Source organism: Mauremys reevesii, linkage group 7 (assembly GCF_016161935.1).
Source record: "Mauremys reevesii isolate NIE-2019 linkage group 7, ASM1616193v1, whole genome shotgun sequence".
NCBI lineage: Eukaryota > Metazoa > Chordata > Testudines > Geoemydidae > Mauremys > Mauremys reevesii.
The window spans coordinates 30,636,195-30,658,047 of NC_052629.1; positions in this window are offsets into that span (position 1 = coordinate 30,636,195).

Consider the following 21,853-nt stretch of genomic DNA (forward strand, 5'->3'; position numbering starts at 1 on the left):
TTTACTGGTGACCCCTTTCACATAGCAAGTCTGTGACCCCTCCCCCTTATAAATTAAAAACACTTTTTTATATATTTTACACCATTATAAATTCTGGAGGCAAAGCAGAGTTTGGGGTGGAGGCTGACAACTTGTGACACTCCCCCACCCCATGTAATAATCTCGTGACCCCCAGTTTGAGAACCCCTGGTCTAGCCAAAGTACTAGAAAACACACTAGAAGAGCGTTTGCCAGTGCAGGATTGTTCATCCTTTAATATGAAGCAAAATGGTACAATGTACCGGGCGTGGCTTATTAATTTTTATGGTCAACAACACTAATTGACAGGTATAATGCATGTTTCAGGCAATACTGTGCCAAAGTCAAATATCCAAACTCTCCTGAGCTATAGATGCTTTTCCTGCTGCAGCCTGGCCCTCTAATGTTACAACCACCATTTTGGTTACACATTTTTACTCTTGGGAGTAGTACCCATTGATTTTTTTTGAGGCTTGGTGTGTTCTCCAGTTGGTGGAGGATGTTCATGTGCTGCTAAGCATGAGACAAGTGAAGGATGTATGGGAATGGAATGGGTGGGGAGTGAGGAATGGAATTATGAAAGTGGGCTGCTCTGTTACACTGATCAGTTGGAGGGTGCTTATAAATGGAGGCTGATTTCCAGGATACTCTCTTCTTGGCTTTTCACCCACATAAACCATGGCCCATCCCCCAAATCTCAGGTATCAGTCAGAGGTGAATGATCCATGTGTCCTAGATTAGGAGCTAGTGGGTAACAGGCTGACATCTATTCTAAGGGCCAGGATTCCTGTTTGAAACTGATTTGCCTCTCTCAGCCAAAGTTTTGCATTAGGCTTTTCTTGGCTGAGGGATTTGGAGAGAGAATTGTCTGCAGAGATGGTCTTTGTGCCCAACTGCCACAGCTACACAGTGGCTGTCAGATTATATCTGCTAAAAGCTGTAGAAACAAGGTGCTGTGTACTGAGGCAAACTGGAACTTGTGATGAGGTCCCTGGATTCTGCAAAACTCTGTAACAGAGTGAAAATTATGCAGTAGCTTAATTTACATGTAAACATGATTTTAATTACTTAAATGTAAAACCAATACCGTAGTCCCCCTTTCTATATTCTACTTTTTCCCATAATTAGCAGTTGTCATGCCACAGTCTTTTGTATTGACAATGCAGAGCAGCATCATAGACGTTGAAGTGGAAACTGGAGGACCTGTGGCAGTGGAGGAGATAGGTGGTGTTCGTGGGACCTGGAGAGGCATGAGGTGTACATTGCAATAAGCACACTAGCCAGATGTCACGGCTTTAAAAATCAGGAATAATTTTCAAGTCCACATTAATCTCAGAATTAAGAATGAGTCAGTACACACCTCAAAGCTATTGCTTTAAGCTATCCACAGACTTTGGATGTCGCTGCTCTGATTTACACTTGGGCCATATTTCCAAGGTTTCCTCAGCTATGACATCTGGAAGCATAGAATGGATCTTACAGCAGATTCCAGGGACTAGTGGGCCCTGGCTATTCTGATCTTTATGTAATTGTGTCTCCTTCCACTAGATGTCTTCCACTACTTATCTGGTGGAAAGGAGAGGATGGAACTGCTGTGTCCACCAACTACAGCAAAGTTATTAGGCTGGCTCACCAGTCATAGCTCTGATCATGTATATCAATGCAGTGGCAATTACTACTGGATTTGGACTCAGTTCTAGCTGCTTTCAGTGATTGCATAACTAGAAACTCAGTTTTGGGGACTGAATTTGATCACCAATCATGTGGAACTCGACCCTAGAGATTCTCCTAAAAATCCACACTTAATGTTGTAGGGGTCTACATACAAATTGCTTTCTCAGGCCTGTGCTGCAGCATTAACATTCACATGCTTGTGATTGCTACTTCTGCCTTTACTGAGGTTGCTGCTGGTATACAGACAAGGACTTAAATGATGGCAATGCTTGTTTGTGTTAACGTAGGCATAAAAACACTTTACAGAGGTTGAACGTAGAAGAGAGAAAACAATATTTAAAAAATAGACATAGCTTTTCACTAGCAATAGCTGAAGTAGTTTTAAAAAGCTTTAGTATCAAAATGATACTTCAGTGAGGCTATTTCCATATTCAAACTAGTGTAAGGGGCAGAGATAGTTTAAAAGAGCCCACCACTCAAGAAAATGCTACTGATTATGTAAGGCCTAGATCTTGAGCTCTGCTGAAGTGACACTAGAAAACAAAAACAAGACAAAAAAAATCCTGACCTCTTTCCCCTACCATATGTACATTCTCAATAATAAAAATGAACACTGCTCTTTTCTGTGCATGATGCAAGGTAATAACATAAAATCATAGAATATCAGGATCGGAAGTCACCTCAGGAGATCATCTAGTCCAACCCCCTTCTTGAAGCAGCATAAGTCCCCAGTTTTTTGTTTTTATCCCAGTTCCCTAAATGGGCCCTCAAGGATTAAACTCACAACCCTGGGTTTAGGATGCCAATGCTTAAACCACTGAGCTATCCCTCCCCCTGTATCAATAAAAGGAAAGCACTCTTACTTTTGTGGGGAATATGTCAAGATGGGAAGTGAAATATAGGCAACAGCCATTGGGTTCATGATGGGACTAACAAGAAGGGGCGTATAGTCTTGTCCAATAAAATAACAGCAAGCTAATAACCCTTCCTGAAGGAGTCTTATTGGGCATGATAGAGAATATCAGTGGAGCTGGGGATGTTTTAAAAATGCATGTTCTGGTTGACCAATTTGGCCTCTAATGATGTTACATCCATATACCAACAGCTGGGATCTTATCTATGCTTGCATCCAAAGAAGTGGGTATTCACCCACGAAAGCTCATGCTGCAAAACATCTGTTAGTCTATAAGGTGCCACAGGATTCTTTGCTGCTTCTATGATTAAAATGAATTCCTACACCCAGTGGTGACTGGTAAGGAGGGGATAAGGAGGGCCATGCTCCACCAATTACATCTGCTCTCCTGGTGTTTTTTCTTTAAACAAAAACCCTTTGTGGTAGATGACTTCCCCACTTTTCTCCAGCAATGCACTGGAGAATGCTGCAGGGGGCTGGTTGTATCTAGCACAGCAGCACCATAGAGTGCACTTAGGATGGTGGGGCTAGAAACCATTCTTTGTTGAAAATATAGAGCAACGCTGTAATCCACATGTGATTGTAGCCTCTTTCCAGCCCTCTGAATCAAAGTAGCCTCAGATTCCCATTGCCAGTGAGAGCTCCACTACCCTCCTACAAGAACAGCATGAAGGAACCCAAATTGGAAGGTTGAAGGATCCTGGCAGCTCTGGTCAGCACTGCTGACCAGGCCGTTGACTGTCCAGTTGGCGGTGCCACACAGCAGGGCTGGCAGGCTCCCTGCTAGCTGCTGTGTCATGCAGCTCCCGGGAAGCAGCTGGCATGTCTGGCTCCTAGGCTTTGGGGCGGCCAGAGGGGTCTGCGTGCTGTCCTACCCCCCACCCACAGCCGCAGCTCTCATTGGCCGGGTCAGGGCAGGGGATAAAGTAGCACGACTCGCCAACGCTCAGCAGGCAGCTGTTCAGGGGTCATGGCACACGCCTCTCCCACTGCTGCCGGCTCTCTTCTCATGCTTCTCCTGTGGCTGGGCTCAAGCTGTGGCACGTGCTCCTGCAGTGACCCTGCGGTCTGTCACCCCATTGCCAACACCGGGACTTCGAGGTATGTAGCTCTGTCTCAGAGGGCTGAGAATGGGGCTGCTGGAGGGGATGGGAGGAGAATGAGACAAACCCAGCACCTATCATGGCCCGGCCACTTCAGGGAGTTGGGAACAGGCCTGGCAGCACCGCCCCTACTCTGGTAGCACTGCTCCGCCTCAGCCCAGGACAGTCCTGAGTCTGTTGCTGGCCCCAGAAGCCTGGACTCTGGGCAACTCCTCCCCACTAGCCCTGCATACATCCCCATTCCCTTCATTGCATTCTGCCATCTCACCTCCCACACTCCCCCATCCCCCTCACTGCATCCCTCCTCGGTCCCATCTTGCCCTGCCCCCCACACTTACCCATCCCAGCCCCGTACCCTTTACAGTGCTCTCCCACCCATCCTCTCCACCTCCCAGAGCCACCACCTCCATGTCCCTCACCCCCCACAGCACTGCACCCCATTCACCTCCTCTGCTGCACTCCCATTATGTCCCTATACACCCCTCTGCCCCCCACATCCTCATGCACCTGTAGCCTTCTGCCTCCCCCTGCATCCCCATCCACCCCACATGCCCCCATACTCCCTTCTGTCTCCTTCGCTGCCCCCTCTCAATCACACCCTGCTCTCATCCTTGGCCTTTTTCCCTCTCCATCCTCTCCTCCACCCCCACCTCCGCATCTTTTCCCCTCCAGCCCACCCTCCTCCCTTCCCAGCTGGGAGATTTAGGCAGCCTCTGGAAGAGTGGAGTCCTCCATAGCAGATTAAGTTAGAAATAAATTGCCATTTTTGGTGGGGTACACAAAAATGTCTTGTGCTTTCTGTGCTGGCTCAGCAGCAGATGCTAGCAAAGAAACATGATTTCCAAAGCTCTTTAACAGGAGACCATCAGTGTAATTTGTAAAATTAAGTTTTTGTTTCCTTGTTTTCTTCAATTTTAATGAAAACATTTTTTAAGCAGCTAAGAATTCTCCTGTCCTGTTTACAACCCAAACATTGAATAATTGTGTTAATTCATGAGAACCGAAAGGGAAATTAACTAGAAACAAATATAAATTGTCTAGTCTCTTTTCACTGATTCATAGATTCTAAGGTCAGATTGTTATCATCTAGTCTGACCTGTATAACACAGACCATGGAAATTCCCCAAAATAATTCTTAGAGCAGGTCTTTTAGAAATACATCCAATCTTGATTTAAAAATTGTCAGTGAGGGTGAATCCACCATGACCCTTGATAAATAATTCCAGTGGTGAATTCACTGTTCAAACTGAGAGAAATGTAAAAATTAAATATCATACATGGTAAAAATATCAATTAGATTTTTAAAATCCTTACAGATGTAATCATTTAAGATGTTTCAGTAACACATGCAAATAAATAGTTATTTAATTTTAACCTGTCTGTGTCCCTCTAGCATAGATGATGCTGGTATATTAAAAAAAATCATATTTATATGGTCAGAATTGTACTTTTATTTACAGTAGTTTAAGTTAAAACAAAAAATCTGTTGTTTCTCAGCTCAATTCTACACAAGAAAAAAATCTGCAATTATGCAAAATAGAAAATAAAATTAGGAAAGGAAATATTCTGTTCATGTTTCTAGGAGTTTATCACAAATAATAATAAAAATAAACACGTATGCTATAAAAGTACTATGACACCTCAGTTTCCACTCATCATAATAATAATAATAAGTAGCACTTCATAGGGCTGACTTCCCCATTGTGTTATTACTCTGGTTTTATGCTGGAATGACTCACTGAAATCAATTGACTCATACCAAGATAATAGATTGGAAGATTAGGCCACATTTCTTCAAAGTGTTTTACAAATTTAACACTTATGTTTTATTCCAATGTAAGGAACCTAAAGAAACTAGGATCCTGTCTGTTCTATATGGACATTAAAGATCCTATGGCACTTAGGAGGACTTGTCTTAGTGTTCTTGGCTCTCTTTTTCCCCAGTGCTGTGTAATATGCTCTTGTGCTGCCACCCTTCACCCCAGAGGTGACTGCTTTTCAGTGGTATCCGCGTGCTGTAGTTTGTAAAGTGCCTTTGGGACCCTTCAAGATAAATATAATTATTTTATTGTACTTTTGTTAAAGACCTATTAAAAAAATGTGAAAGACTCTCATTGACTTAAATGGGCCTTTAACAAAAATACAATTAAATAAGTGTCTTTGGAAGTAATCAGCATGGATCTTCTTTGCATCAAAGAAAGAATAAACTCTCAAGTCTACAATAAGACCACACAGTAATTCATGCACTGGGCAAACTAACTTCAGGAACATAACTTCATACTGAACTCAAGTATCATAGCTTTCATTGTGATGAATGGAAACCCCTTGACATCTTTATCATAAGGGGAATCTCATTCTGTGTAATGACTGAAATAACCACTGTTCTGTGTAAAAATTGTTTTGGGAAAATGATTGCTCAACTTTCATATAACTTCTGCTACTACTGACAAAACATTACATAGCTGCATGGCTATAGCATTATCAGTGTGCTCTGGAAATGTGGATCATTTATCACTTGTTATATCCAGTGTCTCGTATGACTTAATTAAAGCAATACACGCTACCCTAATTTCAAAACCAATCTGTCAGCTAGATATACATATTCAAATGGTCACAATATAATAACGATTGGCGCCAAACTTTTGCTCATATGCTCTGGCAGTTTGTTTTAGGTTCATCATGTCGGATTGAATTTCCTTGCATAGATGGATTCAATGCCAGAAAGGAAATTTTATGATGTCTGTTAGTTAATGCAGAAACCAGTCTTATTAATCATAGATTTACAAAGGGCAGTTTTATTAGATGTTATCCATAGCTTATGTTGACAATTGATTTTCATTGTAGGGCAACTATATTTATTATTTGTAATAAGATAAAGATAATTAAATTGACTTTATAAAGGTTGCTATCATAAATGTGAGTAGTACCTGTGAATAGCAGGCATAAAACTGCTTTAACTGTGTCAATTCAGTAACTGATAGGTGCTTTCTTTCCATTACATTTAATAGTTTCTGAGCATATCTACTCTGAACCCTGTTTTGCAGAGTTTATGTCTAGGCTATTAAAACTTGTTGTAGAATGAAGCCTAGTTTCCGGATTTTTTCTCTCTAATAAAACAAAATCAGATGGGCATTTTTCTAAATTATGGGAATAAAATAAAAAAAAATCATTAAAAAAGGCACTATCCAGTAGAGATTTCTCTATGATCTCAGTATTGTAACTTAGTTTTTCAAAATATTATATTTTTTGCAGACACTTAGTCTACAATATGCACTAAGCCTTGGAGTGTTGGTTGGTTTGTTTTAAAGTAAGTGAATTTGATGCTTGTAAAAATGAGGGACCGATTACTTTGAGGGAGAAACATGTAGAAATGTTTTAAATTTTTTGGAAGTTGTACTGCTCCTATTTTACATCTCTCGCTATCTGTAAAGCTCTAATACCGTGAGTACAACTGTACAGGCTCTTTGGAAAGAATGGAGAATTACAACTAATAAATGTTAGTAAATAAAATTATAAAATATAAAATTTGCAGATGACACCAAGTTGGGAGATGTTGCAAGGAGAGGATTAGAATTCAAAATGACCTTCACAAATTGGATAAATGGTCTGAAATAAACAGGATAAAATTCAATGAAGATGAGTGCAAAGTGTTATGCCTAGTAAGGAAAAATCAAATGCACATATACAAAATGGGGAATAACTAGCTAGGCAGTAGTACTGCTGAAAAGATCTATGGATTATAGTGTATCATGAATTGAGTGAACAATGTGATGCAGTTGCAAAAGAGGCTGATATCATTCTGGAGTGTATTAAAGGACTGTTGTGTGTAAGACACAGGTGGTAACTGATCCACTCCACTCAGCACTGGTGAGGCCTCAGCTGCAGTAGAGTGTCCAGTTCTGGGCATCACACTTTAAGAAAGACATGGACAACTGAAAACAGTCCACAGGAGAACAACAAAAATTATAAAAGGTTTAGAAATCTGACCTATGAGGAAAGGTTTTAAAAACTGGGCATATTTATTCTTGAAAAAAGAAGACAGTTTATCATGGAGTTCATATTACCAGTTGTCAGACTGTGACACAAATAAGAGTCTAATGTTGGTGTTTGGTATTTGGGCATGTAATTCCCATTGAAATCAACAAGAGTCAGGCACCTAAATATGTTTTGAGGGTCTGGGCCTCACAGACTACAGTGATGTAAATAAATACATGCCAAAGGATTTTTTTCAGTATTTGTAAGGTAACAGTCATGAAAATCTATCCTAAAACAGCCCATAGTCTGAGTTACAGCAAGAAGAGTAAGGCAATCTGGAGCCAAGATGATCAGTCTATTCTTAACAAATCTCCTTGTGCCTAGTTGTTGGTCTATGAGTGAAGCCTGTGTTGCCCTCCTGTTAGTACAACTCACAGTAGTGAGTTAATGATGGAGAACAAGCCCTTACTTTGAATCTCCTGGACTTTGCAGTTCAGTCATTTAAAAAAGTACATACAACAAATAGTCCCTGAGGTGTGAAATGTCTTGGCTGCGTTATGTCTCTTTTAGCAGCAACATTGTGCTGCATTGTTCGAATGTTTAGACCATTACAAACAATCCCTTTCTGATTCTCACTGTGGTGTATGTGGACTAGAGGTGCAGCACCTACTGCAATAATCTTATATTGTCTGATGGCTTTAATGGTTTACTTAATCTGTTCAGGACTAACCCAGGCCAGACTCCTTCTTCAGATATTATTATTCCATTTTTATTTGGTATTTACTTTAAATGAAAGGCCATGATCCTGTTCAAAGACATCATTTCCCTCTCTCCCACTTCTGTCATTAGAGCCAGATAACAGGAAGAGACAGTCAGATAACTGGCCACTTATTCAGATTTCACAGAAGCTTTTAGGCAGAAATAAGGACGCCAGCCAGAGTTGAATCAATTCATTTCAATGATTTGCTGATTATCTATGTTAGTTATTCTCTCATTATCTTGCCCAGTGTCCAGGACTAGTCTTTCAGCCTCTGGGTCTGGGCGGGATGTTTTGTTTCAGCTGATTATTTTTAGGGAACGCTTTGCACAGTGAACTGCATTCTAAAGACCGAAAGGCATCAGTGGCACTGGAAAAATTGAGGGCCAATCTGTTGATAACTGAGTTTCAAGAGAAAGACTAATCAGCTATTAATAGGGCTCCCTAAAATCACTTCCCTTCCTAATTAGCACAAGGAAATAATCAATATAGCCTTAGATATCCCCACTTGGAACTATGACCTGAAAGCTTGGGTAACAACTTCTGCATCATCATCAATCATCATCATCATTATTTATATTATGGTAGCACCTAGAGGCCTCAACCAACCACTGTGCAGGTCACTACAGATAGTCCCTGCTTTGAAGAGTTTATAATCTGAATAGGCGAGACAGACAAAGGTGCGAGGGGAAACTGAGGCATGGAGAGACGAAGTGGCTTGTCTTACCTCACACAACAGGTCAGTGGCAAAGCTTGGAACAGAACTCCTAGTTCAGTGATCCAAGATATCATCGCTCCTTCCTTTGTCTGACAATAAAACCCTGCTGTGTTAACTGTCTGGATCTTTCTCTTTGGAGAGATATTCTCTCGTCTAGCAGTGTGTGTGCATGTAGTTGTGCAAATAGGAGAATAGGGAGGAGACAAGATCCTCTCATGCAGCCCTGTATCCATAGCTACTGGTTGCTCTTGATTTGTGTGGAGGTTCTTAGAGGCTACCATAATAGAAGACAAGACTATAGAAAAAATATGTTTATAATATTAGTTTTAAGAGCCCGTGTCCAGTGTACTGCACGATGGGGCTAGTATGCTAATCACATTGTACGAGATAGCTAGCTGATACAGCCACCCTGTGCAAAGACAATGCAGGCCTGGTCTTTACAGCAGCAAGATGATCTTAATAGTCATTGGATTTCTGGAAAATACCCTTTTCTCTGGGGTTTTTGGCTGCCCAGGAACATTTAATCAGTTTTTTTTTTTAGTCAGTTCTTTTCATTCCTTTCTTCTGAGAAGCTGAGTTTTCAGCCTCTTATCACATTTCTTAACTTTCCAGTGAGGTGGGCCCTTTGCCAACATACAGATTGTTCACCAGCATTTAACCCCATATATTGTAATGCAGGGTAGATAAAATCACATAATATTCTTTGCACGCTAAAAATGCAGCACTTGCCGTTCTCATTTGTTATGACTTTCTGAATGAATTCACCTACATTAAATAAAGCATTTAGCACATGGTCCATGGTAATGTAGGAATAATAAGAGCAAACAAAATAGTGAAAGATTCTGTTGTTCTAGATGATTTTAAAAGAAACTTAAACATAACTGGAAATGCAAATAAGATCATTCAATGCATTTTCTTATAATCACAAGACAAACTGACAGAATAAGTGAACAAAAGGAATAAGAAAGACACCAAGATTAAGGGCCTTATTTTCCTTCCCCACGTAGGCTGAGCAGTACAATTTATGGCATAAAGTGCTCAACCTGAATAAAGGTGGAACAAGTAGGGCCTGAGCTCAGACCAAGAAATGGGTTCTATCCCCTAATCTCATCATCCTGTGATCTTCTTATTTCTGAGTGTGTTTGTGGACATGCTCATTTTGGGTTTTTTATTTAAGGCAGATTGAGATGTTTAGGAGAGAGGCTGGTAAGCCAGCAAATAAAGAACAAAGTCAACAAGATGAGATGGCACCACCCAATCATGTGGGTGCGTTTGTTCAATAGTGGGGAGGGGAAGAGAGCCCTAGAGCAGATATACCATTCACAGCACAGATAAGGGGGTCCTTTTGACATCAGCCCCCACCGAGGCTGACCCAACCTCTCTGCTAGAGAGGGGAAACTGACTGCTTGACCAATAAAGCTGGCAAACCTGCAGCCTTGAAATAACTGCATGCAGTAATAGATTTTGCTGTAAACTTCATCTTCTGGCCACCAGCTGGATCAGATATGATACATGTGTCCAATGACTAGTTCAGAGAGACTGGAGTCAACGTTCATTTTAAAAATTTGAACTGCACAACAGCCATTGACTTTGGTATCTTAAGCTGCAAAAAAATAACTAAATACATCAGTAATGTAGAGTGACAATGGAAAATCAGCCTCATTGTGGATAACTAGAAATCTGGTTTGTTTTTATTCTGACTACAGGTATAGTAGTACTCCCTACAGTGCTCTTCCATGCCATAATTTAATGTCTTAGTGAGAAGATCTGGAATTTGGTCTAAACTAGCTAGGAGAACAGTAATGTTTCAAGAAAAGCAGCTTCAGGAATTGTGTAGTATTGTTGGGGAAGAGGAAAGGATGTGCCTAATACTGCACCAACCCAGACAGAACCTAGCATTTTCAGCTATCTTGGGCATGGTCTGTACTGGGTGGGGGGGGTTGTTTTTGTTTTTTGCTTTGGTGTAACTACACCTGCACTATAGATGTACATCATGAAGCAGACCAGACCCCCTGTTGCACCAGTGTGGCTCACTGTGCTCAAAGTCATAATTCACACCAGTGCAATCTATCTACACTAAGGGTCTGCACTGGTGTAGCTGTACCAGTGCAAAAAACCCAGCACAGATGACATCTTTCTTAGCTATCAGGTTATCTCACACTGAATTAACCCATCCATTGATTACAGATTTGGCACCATACTGGGAAAGGGGTATGATGTCCATTCCATGTCAGCTTGATGGCTCACACAATAGTGCAACCACCATTGTTATCTCAAGTAAAGTAACAAGTAATCTGACAAGCTCTTAATTATAAATTAATTCGGATTGGCCTGGGTATGAGCATCGTTGCCTATTAGAAAATGGGCTGGAAAAGCAAAATTAGGTAACGACACATAGAGACCTCTCCAGCAGGAGAGAGATGTATAGCAGGTGCTACAGGTAGACATTTGGGTCTTATTGAACATCTTCATTAATGACCTAGTAAGGAGTAAATCGCACATTGATTAAATTCTGTAATGGTACTAAACTGGAAGGCATTACAGATACCAGGGAGGACAGAACAGTAATAAAAGGGACATAGAGAGGGTAGAAGTATGGATGTGAAACAACAAAATTAGATTTAACTTGAAAAAATATAAGCCCCCTGGAATTTGGAGTGAAATGTTCAGAAATATACATTGAATGGGAGAGGAAAACCCAGAGCACAATAATCCTGAAAGAGACCTCGAGGAGACAGGTAACAGAAAATTACAAAAGAGTTTGCTAGGTGATGTGGTAATGGAAAAGGCCAATGCAAGTAACCACATCACATCATTGAGCAGGGAGGGAACAGACTCTTTTCTTACAGCTCTAGTAAGACTGCTTCTGAAATATTACATTCAGGGCTGGGTACCCCATTACCAAAAAGACAAACGGGAGGGGAGCAAAAAATGTGACTAAAGAGGTTGGAGGGACTGACTGTCGGGGAAAGACTGAATGAAATAAATGTGTATAGGTTGGCTAAACAATGCTTAGGAAGTAACAGGCCATAACTGTCAACTGTTGAAGTGTGTAAACGCTAAAGAGTAAGAGGAATTGTTTAGCATGGTACAAGAGGGCAAAATAAAAAGCAATGATGACAGCTTCACAGTGTTCCCTGCTGATTTACATACTTGTTATTCTTGACACATGATGAACCAATTAAGCCCTCATGAGTGAACTGGTATCTAGCTGTCTCTCATGCATTGGGCATCATATGGATGACAACACCAAGGCACAAATCCTACCCCCCAACTCAGGGCCGTGGAGACCCCTGGATCCTACTAAACTGTGTGAGTCTTTTGAAGGAGGTGGAGATGAGGGTCCAGGAGTTAGGAGTCCAGTACAAACCCCACCTTGTACTGCAGAGTTCAGTTCTGCAGTGCCTTTCTGCATGTACCTGCCCAGCAAAGATTGAGCTGGAGAATGTAGGGACTGAGCTGAGGAAACTGTCTCTAGGTGAATTCACTATCCATTGCCCTCATGTGACCTAGAGGTCAAGGACTTTGGAGTTGTGGTATTAGCTGTGGAGTGCTACTGCTTGGTGGTCTTGGAGTAGGTTCCCTTCCATCCAACTCCTGCAGAATCCCTTGTGTTATACTGTACATTGCCTGGGTAGATGCTGAGGACAATATTTAACCACATTTATGTTTACTGTAATATTTCAATACAAATATTTTATACAAATAAAATCAGAAACTAGAGCTAGAAAACAATGTGTGGAGCAGGATCTGGATTATGTTTAGAATTGAGCTCACAATTTGGGTTCAAGATAGAATCCAGACTTATGTTTGGATTCTGCTATACTGAAAACTCATTAGGTCTTTTCATAACATTTCGGTCCCCAGTGCTGGGATGAGTTAATCTTATGAGATGGTAGAGAATAAGTAGCTGTTTTGTGAGCTTTTGTCCAAATCTGATCCAGAACCAAAGCCGCAGGGATGAATTCTGATTTGTTGTATCTAAGGCCTGGATTACATACCAGTCTGATACTGGTATAACAATTTTGATTATGGGTATGATTTTTTAGCAAAACAGCTATAACTAGTACAACCCCTATGACGGAGGCAGTTATGCTGGTATAAAGATGACTTACAACGGTATAGCTCATTCCCCTTCCCAATACAGGAATAGCTATATTATTATAAAGCACCTGTATGCTGGTATAACTGCATCTATATTAAGGGGGTTGTACTGCTTTACTGGTACTTTTCTAGTTAGAATTAGACAAGGCCTAAAATAACACCTCTCTTCTCTCTCTTTCTTCCCACTCACAGCAAAAAACTCAAAAGTGTTCGGAGTCAAAGCTCAGTGTTGAATCATCTGCAACTGAAGCATTTGACAAGATGCCATTTTCTCTTTAATGATTGCATCTCTGTCAGACTGCTTTTTCCTTGAACGCATCCATTTGAAAGGAAATCTGTTGTCTTTGTAAAGGAAAAATCTCTTCCAGTGATTGGTCTTTAATACCATTGTTTCTAAAGTATTTTTGTTGTTTATTACATGTAAATACAAAAATAGCAAATACAAAAATGACTTTTCACTCTATTATTTGATATTTTCCTGTTGTGTGCTATTAATAATGTTAATGTGTTTCATACAGTAGACCCTGAAATGCAGTTCTCATCCATTCGAGGGATTGTGATTGTGGGCAGGAGAAAGAGACTGAGGTAGTATCGGCCTTAGGGAAAACTGATACTTTCTTTACTTCAGCCACATAAAATTTTACCTTACAAGATATTTAAAAACATACACTCACGGCCCAAACTGCAGTTCTGACACAAGCAAAACTCTCCCTTTCCCTGAGGAAATCATTGACATCACTGGAACTGCAGCCTTTTACTCAATTTCTGAATTGTCTCTAAGCATCCATTCCTGAAGCCTTAATTAGTCTTTTAGGCCCAGGTCTACAGAGGTATTTAGGTTCCTAAATCAATGGAAGTTAGGAGCCTAAATACCTTTGTGGATCTGGGCCTTATATCTAACCCTATATTTTTCACATAAGGATTAATATCTAATTCTCCTTGTGACTCCATTGTTTAATACCTTTGGTACTTGGCTTAATTGTTACTTTAATCTTCTGTATTTGAGGATTAACAGCTACTGTATGTTCATATCGACCCAAAATAAAAATAAGCACACCTAGGAATTGATTTTATGATACCAAAATGATCAAACGTGTTAAAATATGTAAGGGGAACATTCAAGGCTCTGGAAAACATTAACAAAATATAACCGAGTTACACTTTCAATTCATACCTGATGTGAAATTTCTATTGACATCAAATTAGATCTGTTTACTTTGGAACCAACTGAACTGTTAACAATGAAACTCTTGCTGTGCAAGTCCACTTTGAGATTCATAGTATTTTGAATATTGACTACACTATATATAAAGAAGTATTTTGTCATTGCTGTAGTTTGGGGGCCTGATTCTCTATTGTTTTCTGCAAGATGTAGGGCAAAGAAGAATCTGGCCGTGGGGATTTATAAGCATTTTGGGGGGTTAACTTTTATGAATGTAGCCTTTACATAAAGATAGAGAGAAGTTTGAACATGTTGCAGTCAATGTCTCAAAGTAAATAAAATTTAGCCAAGAAATTGTCAGTTCCCCATATACCAAGGATCTGTATTAGCCCACCTTATGTGGTAGGAGACAGAGAGCAAATATCATACAGGCAGAAATAACATAAATAGATTTTTCTGAAAATCTAAATTAGTTTTGTTTTTTGTAACATTGTTCACCATATCCTCATAAATGTAGAGGTCAGATAAGAAACAATTTAAGACATGGGAGGAATAGAAAAGAATAAATATTCTAAAACACATTAAAGCACAAAATAATCTAGGAGATGCCCCCTTTGAGCTTCAGACAGAAACTCCAATGAATTATGTGAATTTTTAGATAAATCAACTTCAGAATCTTAGTGAGAGAAGCCAGTACCATAATGACCATTTGGATTCTATGCACTTTTCATCATCATGATAATCTAGAAAAAAAGCTTTGGTTCTAATATTGGGACCTATGGTTCCTTGCCTTTATCAAGAAGAGCAAAAATGGACAGAAATGCTCCCATCCCACTCCCTGGGACTTCAGGAAGGAACTTTGCAGGTACTCTACAGGGTCAAGATGCCCCAGAATGGGAGTTAATTATGAGAATCTTGTGAGTTAGAAGAGGTGGAGGCAGGAACCAGCAGTGTTTTCTCCTAGGAAATTAATAAATATCTGCTATAATATTTCTAAAATCAGTTCTAACAGCAGCATTAACTCCCCTCTGCAGCTTCTATTTTATCAGAGCTGGAGATAATGCACAGCTAATGGGCATTCAGCCGATAGCAGCCTGGGTCCTACAGCCTGGTAACCTAGTGCCATAGAAGAAGGTGCTTTCTAATCATCATGGAGCATCAGGCCAATCCCAAGAATGGCCCAGAATTTGTGTGGTTGTGCTCTATTTTCCTTGCAGATCTTTGGATTTGTGGAGTTTACAGGCTAGGCCTCTGTTCTGTCTGACTGCAGACAGCTCCCCCAGGAGGAGAGAATACAAAGGAAAATCCAAGAAGAGAACTTTGCAGATTTTGCAGTGGGCTCTGTTTCCCTCGCACGAGTTTTCTCATTTAAGGGACACTAGAGCTTCCAAATACAATGATTGTAAGATGAGTACAAGCTTGGCAGAACAATGTATTTCCACTAACCTTCTTGGAAACTGCTGAACCATTTTTGTTTAAACTTTCCAAAAATATTTAGCCTGAGGCAGACCTCTAGCATGCAAAATTTCAGCCTGAATGGTTTAAGTCGAGTAAAACTAAAAGCAGTTGAATGTAAAATCTTGTGTTGGAAAATGATAAGCAACCTTAGCTATGGATGTCACTGCCAGCTCTGCCTGGAACAATTAATTAACTAATTAATTTCAGTTCTTTTCTAAACAGATTCACCGTGTTCTGTGTTACATTACATGTACCAATTTAGAACTGTATGGAAATGAAAGTTTTCAGCATATTCTGTTTCCAGTTCATTTAAATTGAATCAAAGTAGTGGGGAGGATGATTTTTAGAGGAAAGTGCCTAATAGCCAAGATCTCTGGAACACCTCAGTGTTGTGTGACATCACTTTCTGTAATACATAATGCCACTGACTGCAGCACAGTTTGGTTTCTGAGGTGTTAAGAGAATGAAATGTTCCATCCTGTACTGTTTCCCCCTTGGAGGGTTTTCAGGGCTTGCGGGGTCATCTGTTTTGGAAGAGTCTGGAGATCTTTCCAGCAGTGGGAAGAAGTGAAATGGCTGTACACATTATAGAGCATCTTGGAAAGCTACACGCACTTCAGGAATCAATTAAGAGGTATTTTTTGCTGTTAACCTATTCCTGGTGTTACAAGATGGAAGTTCACTCCACCTCCCGTAAGTATCCTAGGGCCCAGTTCACCACTGATGTAACTCCATTGATTTCAGCTTGGAGCTGCTCATCTCTGGTGTAGCTCTTCTGAAGTTAATAGAGTTACACCAGGTATTAATATTGACTATTGGTCCTGTGATCCATTTGTACTCAAAACTCTCATACCTGTATGTGCTAGTTCACAATTGTTAGTTCGGGAAGAGGCTGGAATACCTCACAGACAGAAGAGCATCCATGTGGTAGAAATACATGGACAGTATCAACTTTTTAAATATAGGCCTTCACATGTGTCCAGCCTCATGATTGTTGTGCCCTCAAAACTCCCATTGACTTCAATGCATATGTATGAGCTAGCACATCAGGTACATAGTGTTGGTTAGTAGCAAATAGCTGTTTCTGAAAAATTGTTTTATGGGAGAGTCTTTTCAAAAGTGTAATTAAAACTGAAAGATGTTTGTATCTGTTTGCACATGACTCTCTTGTTCTTTTTACATATCATAGTGTTCAGAGAATTGGTTTGGATATGGGAGTTACATGTTTGAAGTGTCAGCCAATATTAAATATGAGTATTTTGTGAAACTGCCATATTATTTATTCATTATTTTTCAGTCCAGCAAATCAGTCACTCTGTCATAATCAAACTTGTCAAAGATGACACATAATTATATTGTCATTGGGTTGTGTCAGATGGTGCCTTTGATCTACTTCTATAACTCCCATTTTCATCAATGGTATGGCATAGATACTAGCATGACTTGCACCTTAGAAATACCTTAGATAGATTTATCAGTGGGAGTTTCACGTGTATGCCCCACATCTCTTCCACAAATTCACTAATAAATTGGAGAGCCTGATATAACTCATCCACACTCCAAAATATCTACCTCACATTAGCACCCTTCTTATATGACTCATTTGTCACACAGTCAATAAGGGTATGTGTGGTGGGAATACTGGATCAGAGGTAAGATTGTTATTGGAAGTTTAACTTTAAACTTTCTGAGTTTTAATTTTAACATGAACACAACTTTACGTTTTCAACCATTTTATAACAAAGATATTTTAATGTAATGTATAACTGTTATACTCCTCTGGTGACTCTGATATGCTGCTAAACAGTTCTCTTTCAAGTCTTCTTCTCATAGAAATGTAGGGCTGGAAGAGACCTTAAGAAGTCACATACTCCATCCCACTGTACTGAGGCAGGACTTGTATACCTGGAACATGCCAGACAGATGTTTGTCCAATCTGTTCTTAAAAACCTCCAATGATGGGGATGCCACAACTTCCTTGGAAGACTATCCTTATAGTTTGGCAGCTTTTCCTAATATCTACTCTAAATCTCCCTTGCTGCAGATTAAGCCCATTACTTCTTGTCCTACCTTCCATGAACATGAAGAATAATTGATCACTGTCCTTTTTGTAATAGCCCTTGACATATTTAAAGACTGCCATCAAGTCCCCTCTCAGTCGTTTCTTCTCAAAATTAAACATATCTTTTTTTTTAATTTCCTTATAGTGCAGGTATTCTAAGCCTTTTATCATTTTTGTTTCTCTCCTCTGGACTCTCCAATTTGTGAGATGCCCAGAACTGGACACAGTACTCCATCTGAGGCCTCACCAGAGCTTAGTAGAGTGGGACAATTAGATAGGACATATCTTAGATAGGACACATCTGTTAATATACCCCAGAATATTGGTCTTTTTCACTACCTGCATCATATTACAGGCTCATATTTAATTTGTAATCCACTATAAGTTCCAGATCCCTTTCTGAAGTGCTACCACCTAGCCAGTTATTCCCCATTTTGTATTTGTGGGTTGGATTTTTCCTTCCTACATGAAGTACTTTGCACTTGTCTTCATTAAATTTCATCTTGTTGATTTCAGACCAATTCTCCAATTTGTCAAATAATTTTTTAAATTCTAATCCTGTTCTTAGAAGGTGCTTAGACCGCTCCTCCCATCTTGGTGTCATCTTCAAATTGTATAAGCAAACTCTTCACCCTACTATCAATGTAATTAATGAAAATATTGAATAGTAGTGGACCCAGGACAGACCCCTGTGGGAACCTACTCAATACGCCCTCCCAGTTTGACAGAAACCCATTGATAACTACTCTTTTAATTAAGTCTTTCAAGCAGTTATGCACTTACTTTACAGTAATGAATTGGATGTTTATCAAAGGCTAGTATAGGAGTTACTGTTGAAGATCTGGAAGCATAGTCACAATGTGTACCTCTCACCGTCACTAGGCGGCGATGGAGAGAAACCTTGCTTTAATTTAGACTGGTTAGATATTCTGTTTTTATATGGTTATGTTAACCTGCCACGGCTTGGGTTTCAGTACTCCTATTGGTGTAAAAGTTATATAACTTACTCATAAGTGCACCAGATATAAGAGAAACAGCATAAACATGAAAGCTGAATTTTAAAGAGATCAAATATGGATTTGGAAGAAACTTGACAATTCCACACTTGTTAGTTTGAAAAGACTTTTTTGTGTCACCTAGCTGCGGAACCTGTATTCGAGTCACCATTAAAGAAGTAAATATCTCCTAAGCAAGAAATCCATGCTGGTAGGATTCACCTTAGAGAAAAGCTAGAGGAATGAAAAATGCCATTCGATCTTATTACAAATGAATTTCTGACCCTTTCTGGCAAAGATCCTTTTCTCCCGGGTAAAGCCGGAAAATGTAGCCCTCTCCCTTTTCATGTGCTCTCCTCTTATCCCAGCCACTGGTAGGGTCGATGACTAATGCAAAATGCGCCATGAGCTGGGGAAACAGGCATCTTCTTTGGGCTCTGGAGACTCCTCACTTCCCTCTATTGCTCCTCCCATCCCCAGGTCCCTACTTGTAGATCGAATTTGATCTATCCAGTCCCAGGTGCAGGGTCATGTCTTCAGTTGTGATCTTTGCCCTCTGCACATGATAGTAAGCCCCAACATTTCAGGCAAATGCAGGATGGAGCCCGCTAGGTGAGAGAACATGTCAGAATGACAACGGAGGCTATCGCGATAAATATAGGACAGGTGCGGTGTGTTTATGTTGGGCTCCTAACAGGTACGGTATGGGGAGAAATAAGTTAGCTCGCTCTTAAAATAATGCTACCCGCAAACGGTTTGTCCAGCGCCTTGCACAGTGGGGCAAATCTCAGTAGAGACCTCTGGGTGCTACTGTAATCATAAAACTGTGGCCAGGATTATTGCCAAAATCACAGAAAGTGCATTCGGTTTTAAAAGCCAGAATGAGGCACGTTACAAATATGCAAGTAAAGCCGCATAAAGCCAGAAGTTTGATCGAAAACATGAAAAAGTTTTTTTACGGTGTATGATGCTAATTGCCAGATCGAGCAGAGTGAGTGTCTGTAGAAGCCAGGCCATTTCAGCGTATCGAATAAACTGCCCTCCCTTGTGCCAGGCTAACACTCCCAAACACGTAGCACTTACATGGACAGATCCTCTAACGGGCAGCATGTGACCTCCAGAGCTGTTCAATCCGGTGCATTAGTGGCGTTTGCGTGCTGCAGCGACATCATTTCAACACAAGTTCAGCTGAAAAGCCACAAGCGCTTTTCAAGACGCACCCCACCCCACCGTATGCAACCTCCCCTTTGCTGCTTTAATCGAAAACCAGCTTTCCATAGCGTACACCCCAAAGCACTGCCTGGATACTTGTCTTCTCTGCATCCTACGCCTCTTGCCCACCCCCAATTATCTTCTGAATGGTGCCAATATGAGGAGGCAGGTGGCATTAGAGGAGGTATTGGAACAAATTGATAAACTAAAGAGCAGAACCAGATGGTATCTCCCAAGAGTTCTGAAGGAATTCAAATGTGAAATTGCAGAACTACTAACTGTAGTTTGTAACCTATCATTTAAATCAGCTTCTGTACCAGATGACTGGAAGATAGCTAATGTGATGCCAATTTTTATAAAGCGCTCCAGAGGTGATCCTGGCAATTACAGGTCAGTAAGCCTGATTTCAGTACCAGGCAAACTGATTGAAACTATAGTAAAAACCAAAATTGTCAGACACATAGATTACATTAATTTGTTGGGAAAGAGTCAACATGGTTTTTGTAAAGGGAAATTATGCCTCACCAATATCCTAGAATTCCTTGAGGGGGTCATCAAGCATGTGGACAAGGGGGATTCAGTGGATATAGTGTATTTAGATTTTCAGAAAGCCTTTGACAAGGTCCCTCACCAAAGGCTCTTAAGCAAAGTAAGTTGCCACGGGATAAAAGGGAAGGTTCTCTCATGGATTGGTAACTGGTTAAAAGATAGAAACCAAAGGGTAGAAATAAATGGTCAGTTTTCAGAATGGAGAGAGGTAAATAGTGGTGTCCCCCAGGGGTCTGTACTGGGCCCAGTCCTATTCAACATATTCATAAATGATCTGGAAAAAGGGGTAAACAGTGAGGTGGCAAAATTTGCAGATGATACAAAATTACTCAAGATAGTAAGTCCAAAGCAGACTGTGAAGAACTACAAAAGGATCTCACAAAACTGGGTGAATGGGCAACAAAATGGCAGATGAAATTCAATGTTGATTAATGCACATTGGAAAACATAATCCCAACTATACATATAAATTGGTGGGGTCTAAATTGGCTGTTGCCACTCAAGAAAGAGATCTTGGAGTCATTGTGGACAGTTCTTGCCGCTTGCCAATGTGCAGCGGCAGTCAAAAAGTGAACAGAATGTTGGGAATCATTAAGAAAGGGATTGACAAAAAGACAGAAAATATCCTATTGCCTCTGTATAAATCCATAGTACACCTGTACCTTGAATACTGTGTGCAAATGTGGTCGCCCCATTTCAAAAAAGATATATTGGAATTGAAAAAGGTTCAGAGAAGGGCCACAAAAATAATTAGGGGTATAGAACAGCTTCCATATGAGGAGCGATTAATAAGACTGGGACTTTTCATCATGGAAAAGAGACGACTAAGGGGGGATATGATAGAGGTCTATAAAATCATAACTGGTGTTGAGAAAGTAAAGAAGGAAGTGTTATTTACTCCTTCTCATAACAGAAGAACTATCAACCCCCAAATGAAATTAATAGGCAGCAGGTTTAAAACAAACAAAAGGAAGTATTTTTTTTTCACACAGCGCACAGTCAACCTGCGGAATTCCTTGCCAAAGGATGTTGTGAAGGCCAAGACTATAACAGGGTTCAAAAAAGAACTAGATAAGTTCATGGAGGATAGGTCTATAATGGCTATTAGCCAGGATGGGCAGGGATGGTGTTCCTAGCCTGTTTGACAGAAACT